Source organism: Mesocricetus auratus, unplaced genomic scaffold, assembly GCF_017639785.1.
Source record: "Mesocricetus auratus isolate SY011 unplaced genomic scaffold, BCM_Maur_2.0 Super-Scaffold_100691, whole genome shotgun sequence".
In the NCBI taxonomy this organism is placed as follows: domain Eukaryota; kingdom Metazoa; phylum Chordata; class Mammalia; order Rodentia; family Cricetidae; genus Mesocricetus; species Mesocricetus auratus.
Window position 1 is genome coordinate 31,777,706 of NW_024429267.1, and position 8,368 is coordinate 31,786,073.

At 39.1% G+C, this 8,368-nt stretch overlaps 1 pseudogene; it reads right to left on the minus strand.

Annotated features, from left to right (window-relative positions):
• Window positions 1-2,114: 2,114 nt before the first annotated feature.
• LOC121137608 lies at window positions 2,115-6,430 on the minus strand (annotated as a pseudogene).
• Window positions 6,431-8,368: the final 1,938 nt, after the last annotated feature.

The following is an 8,368-nucleotide window of genomic DNA, read 5'->3' on the forward strand; positions in this document are numbered from 1 at the left end:
AGAAGAAACCTTGAAGGAAAACTGTTATAATTTGCTACATTAATATGCACCTGACAGAGTTAAACTGATGCCTTATACCATAAAACTAAAAATGGGCTAAAATTTTACATCTAACAGAGTTAAGATAAAGCATGTTGAATTCTGATTTTGTGTTCTTGCTTGCTTCAGCTGAAACCCTCTGTCTTGGGAGGGCTAACACTCGTGAAAGCTGCCTCCTAAAAGAGATGCACAGCAGGAACTGCCCTTATCAATTCTCCTTCTGTGGGCATTCTTAACCAGGATAGAATGTCCCCTTGGTGGTCATGAAACACAGAGACCATCTGCAGGTGGCTACACTGGGAAGAAATTCATCATAGTTGTTCATCCAGTAAAACTTGCAAGAAAGTACAGAGAGTGGCTGGTCTTTGAGGTATAAAGTGAGCCTGACTTCTCCAGTTCTCTGTGTTCTCTGTTGGTTCTTCAAGACAACAGTTTACCATCTCTACTTAAAGAGCTATTTTAGTGAATGAAAGTTCATTAAAAAATCCATAGATTAGGACCATACTTTATTTATGTAGTTTGGATTATTCTGTGTGAAATCAGGCACTTCAATCATCTTCTCAAATGCAGAAATAATTCTTCCATTAATTCTTTACCATGTTTGATCTGTGATAGAAATTATCTTCATATGCTTTTGCTACTTTGTGACCGTTCTCCACCTCTGTTTTCAAAATATTTGCCTCCACACACTTCACAAGGCCATTACTTACTGAAATTATCACATGGAGTTGATATTGAAGTTATCTCGCAATGTCAGCATCCCTACTAATTCCTTGGTAATATGTTCTCTGTGAAATGAAGAATGACACTCAACTGGATTTATCAATAACATATTTTCAGAATGTCTCAAAACTTTTCCAGTTAGTCATTGAAGACTACATTATATTTTGTTTAGAGTTTGATGTTACTTCTCCACTTACTGGTGTGTGTGTGTGGGTGTGTGCTGAATGTTTATAGAAATTCTTTTATGGGTCTCTGAATTGTATTTCTGTGTAAAGAAAAAAAGAGGTTTTTTTGTTACTATCTGAATTATGGGCAATAAATACTCGTTATTCATTGGCTTTCCTACAGTTGCACTTAAGCAGAAAAACAAGTTACAACCCACAGATGACAAAGAGAGGCTGTTTTAGTCACCTGAAGGCCAAATTCTTAAATAGCCTGTAGGAAGTGTGTGTCTTGCTGTGCTGAAATGACCCATGGACTCACATGCTCTCTCAACAACCCATCTACCAGCTTACTCTGTGAAGGTATTTGTGGCACAAAACTCTTCATAGAGAGTTTTTTTGTCTGGAGGAAATTACCTAGTGTTTTTCTAAGTAATTGAGATTGAGGAAGTAGTTTGTGACCCGATTGTAACTATTTCCAGATTGCAAATACTCTGTGGTATCTAGTTCTGTGTGATGAAAATCCCTCCCCTACTTTTGGTAAAGCCATTCCTAAGGAAGGAAAAATGTTATTCTCCATTTTCCACCAATGTTTTTAAGCAATTCATTTGTCTATTTCTTTAGAGTTTCATGGCTTCCTGATGTATTGTCATATACCCTCCTTCAATCCTCTTATTCATCCTCAGTTGATGTGTTACCCATATTTCTGAGAAACTAGAAACCTCAGCGATCAGTCTTTATTATCAACTGGATAAGATTAAGACTCACCTGGGATAAGGGTCTTTGAGCATGCCTGTGGGGGTTATTTTAACTAGGTTGAGATGGGAACCCTGAAAGGATCGGGGGACTCAGAACCCTCAAGATCTAATTCTCAGAGCAAAGGAGATTTATTTGCCCCAGAGACACAAAGAGCAGGGAGTAAGAAACAAACAAAGGAGGTAGAAGATGAGAGAAAAAGGGAAGGGAACATGGGAGGATGGAAAGGGGTATTTGTCCTGAGAAAGGGGACAAGGAATAGCCTCTGGATAAAGAGTAGACAGACATGGCCCATAGGAAAAAAATGGTGGATTTTATTATAAAGATAGAAAGAGAAACCTGGTGTTAGAATGAGGTGTTTAATTCTTTTTTTCAAGCCTGGGGGGCGGACTGAGGGAGTCATGTGCCCTCCCCAGAAACACTTTTTTGCATGGCTCAACAGTAAGGAGACACTTGGCCCATACAAGATGATGGGAACACCTGCTTGGTACACTGCAGATGGTTCCCTGTCGGCTGTGCAGTCAGATGGGTCAGGGTGAGGAGTGGTCCTCGGTCTCCCTGCTCCCAGAGAGGCCAGAGATCCCAGCAGGCAGAAAGTAAGTCTGGCATACTAGGAGAAAGTAGTGTGACCTTCATGTTCTAAAGCTGGTTCTCCAGGGTGACCTCTTTTGCTTTCTTTTCTTTTTGCTGCCCTCGCGTTGCTTCTTCTTTTTATATGACTCCTGGTCAATGGGTGCAGGATTCACAAATGGGATCAGTTCTTGGAGTGCTGGAGGCATGAACTCCCTCAGCTTCTCCAGCACAGTGATGCCCTTCTCTGTCTGGTAGTTCTCCAGGATGTCGCAGATGGTCAGGGCAGTAGCACACATTGTGGCATTAAGCATATGGACAAACTCCATCTTCTTGGCCAAAAAGAGGAAAGACACTGCCTTCAACTTGTTCTTGTCCATCATCTTCTTGGTCTGCCCAAATGGGATTCAGGGCCAGCAAGCCTAGTAATCTGTGCAGTTGGAACAAGCAGACCAACTCTCAGAAGGCATTTGAGCCTGGGAACCAGGCCTCTAAGAAGAGCTTCTTACTGGCATCATGATTCAAAGAGCCTGAGACAATATTCATGATGTGGTAAGGGATCCGCAAAGACTGGTAGAATTCTTTTGTGGTGGCGATCATCTCTTCAAATATCTCCCATGACTTTCTGTCATGAGGTGATGAGTCCACGAACTGTTCAGTCTTCTCAAACTCATAGACTTGAAAGATACCATGCCTATCACGGCCATGTGAGCCTACTTCCTGATGAAAGCAGGTGGAGAGGCCAGCATACTTGATGTGGAGGTCTTCTGGCCGTAGTGACTCATCCTGGTTCAGAGTTGCAGTGGGCTGTTCTGAGGTGGCAATCAAGTATTTTTCATCATAAGAGTTGTTCCATTGCCTTTGCCAATCACCTTAAAAAGTTCTTCATCAAACTGGCTGAGCCGGGATACCTCCTACATGATCTCTTTCCTTATGAAGAAGGGGCTCCATCTTCAGCCCATAGGCCACAGTGTGGAAGACTTCTCAGCAAAGTAGGAAATTTCAAGCTGTCCATCTGCATGGGCAGTCCTCAGTAATTTTCTGTGTCCTGCAGAAAGTCTGGCAGATTCTTCTATGAAGCAGCAACCCTGTACGACTGTTTGAGTACAGTGGTCACTTTTCTGTGGGTCCTACATGTTTAGTTTATACAGCAACAGTCAAGCAGTCCAGGCAAGAGCAGTTTCTTGCCCAAATGGCTAATCTTGCTATGTTGAAAGTAAACTCCATAATGAGTTTCTTCGATGCCTATCTTCCTCTTAGATGTAATTGGTGCTGCCAGGAGCAGACATTTCTCTTTGTCAAGAAAAACCCTAAATCATTTTAAATGCCATTTTCTGAAGGTCTTTGAAAGGTATGAAGACTGTCTATCTCAAATATATTTCTGTATATCTAGAAAACCTAACTTACTTAACTATAAGTTCTGACGATTGTAAGTAACTATCTATAATTTGTATTTAATTATGTATTACGTCTTAAAAGATCAGTATAAGCACAATACTTAATCAAAAGGAGAAATATACATGTCACAAAATTGACGTTGAATTTGTATCAATAAATGAAAAACCATACCAATACAAAGTATTCATTTCCATAACATAATTTCCGTTTTAATTTTAAAAAGAGATTGGTTGTGATCATTAACCAATTATAAGCAACCCCATTCAAATGAAAACAAAGATTTATAAACAATATGGGAATTTGGACGTTGCTCATTCCAAATTGCTTCCTGCTGATAGGGGGCGCTGTCCATACTATGGGGATCATGACAAAACTAAGAAACCTGGCTAAGTCCTTGTTTTTTGTAGTCCTTAAGGCTGTATCATCTCAGCTGTCTTAGATGTTGGACCATCTGGGCCACTGCTTCTGGGGGTCTTGGTTCATCAAACCACAGAAGCCTGGAAGGAATCCACAGATTTCCATTTTATGTGGACACATAAATAAAAACTCTTTTCCCAAGTAACCTGTCCTTATCTTTAAAGTTAGAAGTGAAAGCATTTTTGAAATATATAAGTTGGATTAATTCAGCAGCATTTGTAATCAAGTATATTTCAGTAGTTTTTTTCTTCCTTAGCCACTGAACAGCTGTAAAACACAATAGCATACAGTATCCATACTTTCTGTGTATTTTCCTTCTTTATGTGGCTTATATTACTCTACTTCTTTTACTTTTATTTATTTCTTTCCTCTGAGACAGGGTATCTCTTAGGAAATCTACCTGCCTCTGCCTCAGGAGTGCTGAGATTAAAGGCATATCCCACCACACCCAGCTACTTTATGTTTTTTTTTTCCAGTATCTTGTTTCTTTTACTCTCACAAGTCTACCTATATTTTTCTTTATCTGAATCTGACTTTACTATAAAACTTTGTTTTTCTGGCCATGTGTCTTATATAGGCTAAAGAACATTGCTAGAACATCTGGCCACGTGTCTTATATAGGCTAAAGAACATTGCTAGAATATCAGTCTATGCTGATATCCAGCAGCATGGTGCCAGCTTGGACATGTTGTCACTGCCACTGCCAGATGCTTGTGCACACCATTCAATTGTTACCAGAGCCTCTTAAAGGAACCTTGCTGATTTTTTTTTTTTTTGCTTATGTTGAGTCAGGAATTCTCCCTTAAGTAAGCCGTGTGAGTCTCTGCTTGTTTCTAGCAAAACAGAGGCCATCTGAGAAAAATGCTGCTACCAAGAAGCTGTGCTTCTGTCTGTTCTTTTGTTTCTAAAATACCTTTTAAGCTTTTATCATTCTACATGGAAATTCATTATCCCACTCCTGACAACCATATGTAGAGTGTAGCCTTCCTAGCCATCCACCAGGGCCCTGCCACAGTTGCAGTCCCCAAATAACACACAAGACACTATATTAATTATGAAGCTGTTGGCTGTTTGCTTGGTTTCTTACTGGTTAGCTCTGACTTAACTATTTAACCCATCATTGTTAATCTAAGTATTTCTCTTACCGGAGAAAGGGTCCAGATCTCTTAATCCTTTGGTGGCTACATCGAGTATGTCTCTGCCTCTCATTCCCAGAATCCCCCTTGACTCCTAGTCCTACCTATCTTGCTTCCCTATGGGCCAACAGTGCTCAACAACCAACAATGACAGATTTACAGAATGACATTTCCCATCACCAAAGGGGAATTTTGATTGCTAGACTTCAGTACTTTACTAGGTAGACCTATATAGTCAGCCTCAAGAGAAGGAAGTGGTCAAATAAAGAAATAGACCTTGAGATGGTCGGTGGTGGCGCACGCCTTTAATCCCAGCACTCAGGAGGCAGAGGCAGGCGGATCTCTGTGAGTTCGAGGCCAGGCTGGACAGACAGCCTCCAAAACAATACAGAGAAACCTTGACTCGTAAAAACAAAAAACAAACAAACAAGAAAAGGCCTGTTAAAACCACTTTTGTGATATTCAAGCTAGCTAAAATTCCTTCAAAATCCACAATTGAACTATTGCTAGAATTTTGGACAAAAGAAAGTCTGTCTGCTCCCCTTTCTGATCAATCTGAACTGAGGAACCATATTCTAAGCTACACAAATCACCTAAATCTCCCAGTCTTCCTGAGGTGGAACAGCATTAACTTCAGTATTTAGACTGCCTTCACACATGGTATTGAGTCTTTTAGGAGTCTCTCTCTCTCTCTCTCTCTCTCTCTCTCTCTCTCTCTGTCTGTCTCTCTCTCAATCTCTCTGTCTCTCTGTCTCTCTCTCGCCTTTGTGTGCATGTTTGCATGTTTTTGTGTGATCATTACATAGATATTGCCTTTCTTGGGCAGCATAATCTCATTCTCCCATATTCTTAGGCTCTTCTGTGAACCAGGAAGCTCATGTGGACCAGGCTTTAATATAACTTTAATAAGCTCTATCCAGTCTATAGGTGTAATTTAATTACAAACTCACTGTGTGTTTATCTTCTGCTTCACAAATGGTGAACACATACCATATGAGACTACTGCTTCCTTGATTTCCCTAAATCTAACATTGTCATAGACTTCTTAGTGGCTCTTATAGAACCTCTGTCATTTGGCACATCCTGTAAGGTTACTAGATGTATTATAGTTTGTTCTCTTCAGACCTTTGATTTCCTTTTAACCTTAAATTACAATGCTGAATTTGGTTCCCCATTAAAATCCTCTGTCTGGGTCTGATATCTATTAAAAAGGTTATTTAAGTCCTGCATCTTGGCATTCATATCAACCAACTTTTTAAAGAGATAAACCAAGAATCATAAAAATGATAATTCACAGTATGCCAATACTGGCTAAGCTGATTATTCCTGCATTTAATTGTTCCATTTATAAATGGTGCATTGCATAATCAAGAGATACTTAATTCTCTCCATTGTACTTATGTTTACCATTTTTTAATGTGGGGAGAAAGAAAAAATCTTTTTAAACTAATTCCTTCCTTTAAGAATTCCCAATAGACTTACATAATCTGCGGTCAGTAAACTGTGAGGCGTAGAATGACTGATCTGAGAACTACCATGTGGTTGTGAGCTGAGAGTAGCAGCCTGAGGAGAGCAGCTTGAGGAAAAGCCCCAAACCCAGGAGGGTGGGGGGGGGGGAGAACAAGCTGTCTGTCTTAAAATGCACACAAGATTGTTAAGACAAAACTTATGTGGTGGGTATGGCCTGAGCGCAAATCCTCCCTGGTTTGGGTGGCAGTTGAAGACTATTTAGAAAAGCTACATCTGGAAAATCCCACACTCACTTGGGGAAAAAAATCAAAAACAAAAGAAAACCTCTTTGGCCTGGCAGGAACCCAAATAATGACATGGAAACTTTTTATTAATTATAAAATGTTGGTATAAAGCTTAGGCTTGTTCCTAACTACCTCTTATAACTTAAATTACCCTATTTATATTAATCTATTTTCTATCACAAGACACTCCTTCTCTCCCATCTTGCACCTCTTATTTTATCTCTATGTCTGCTATGCTCTTAGATTCTACTCCTCTTCCTTTCTCTCCCCAGAAATCCTGCTCATCCCCCCTGCCTAGTTAATGGCCTTTCAGCTATTTATTCCATCAGTCGCAGCAAAGACACCATCACACAGTGTACAAATATCCCACAACATTTTAGGAGAGCCTGTTTAGTTTACTGTATAGTAAAATGCAATTATACAATACCTAAATGATTTAACTTAACTTCTGAAGTGTTTTGCCAATGCTGGCTTGAACTTCTCCACTGACTAGGCAAATAGGTTTGTGAGATCAGATCATGTAATTTCTACAGATGAAATTTAGTTTAAATCAAATAATTAGAACAAAAAAACTAACTGAAGGAACAGGAAGTACAATTTTCTATCCCTGAGGAGTGTGAGATACAGATTCCTGTATCACCCAGGAAACTGAGAGATTAACATCTATAGAGGAAACCTAGTATTTTCAGAACACATTTAGGGCTTAGGGCTTTATGGTTGCAATTTTCATTTTGATTAAAACTGGCAAATTTGGGATATTTCTGTAGCTTACTATATACTTTTTATAAGTAGCGATTCTCAGTGTATGTATTGTGAGAACACCTCAAAAGCTACATTTATAGATAGGGTCCTCCAAGAAGCAGATGGGGAAAAGTGTGTCTAAGATGTTTGATGGGAATGCTGCTAGGAAAGGAGATGGGCAGTGTCCTGCAGACTGGAAGAAAGAAGGTTGATATTGGCCTGAACCTGAGTGGAGAAAGATGTGAATGGAAAGAAAATTAAAGATTAAAAAGAAGCTGTGAGGTAATTACTTTTGCTTTATTTTTAATTTGAAAATCAAATAGTTTAGTCGTATGAACTTTTCGACCACAATTATTATAATTTTTGTTTGATGTTTTGATTTCAGTGATCTTCTGTTTATTTTCAACATGCAAAATCTTTTCTGAAGATCCTTATTATGGTAAAATATACATAATAAAATTTAATTTTAGGTCTACATATCTTTAGTGTTAAATAAACATACAATCAGTATTTTTACTAACCATCCATCACCCCTAGTGCATTGGTTTTTCAGCTTTTGGACTGCATGCTTTTGTTTTCACAACCATTTGTCTCTTCCTCATGTCTCTAATTTGAATATCCTAAGTTCCTTATAAAAATGGAATCACGAAGGTCATGTTTCTCTGTGACTGAT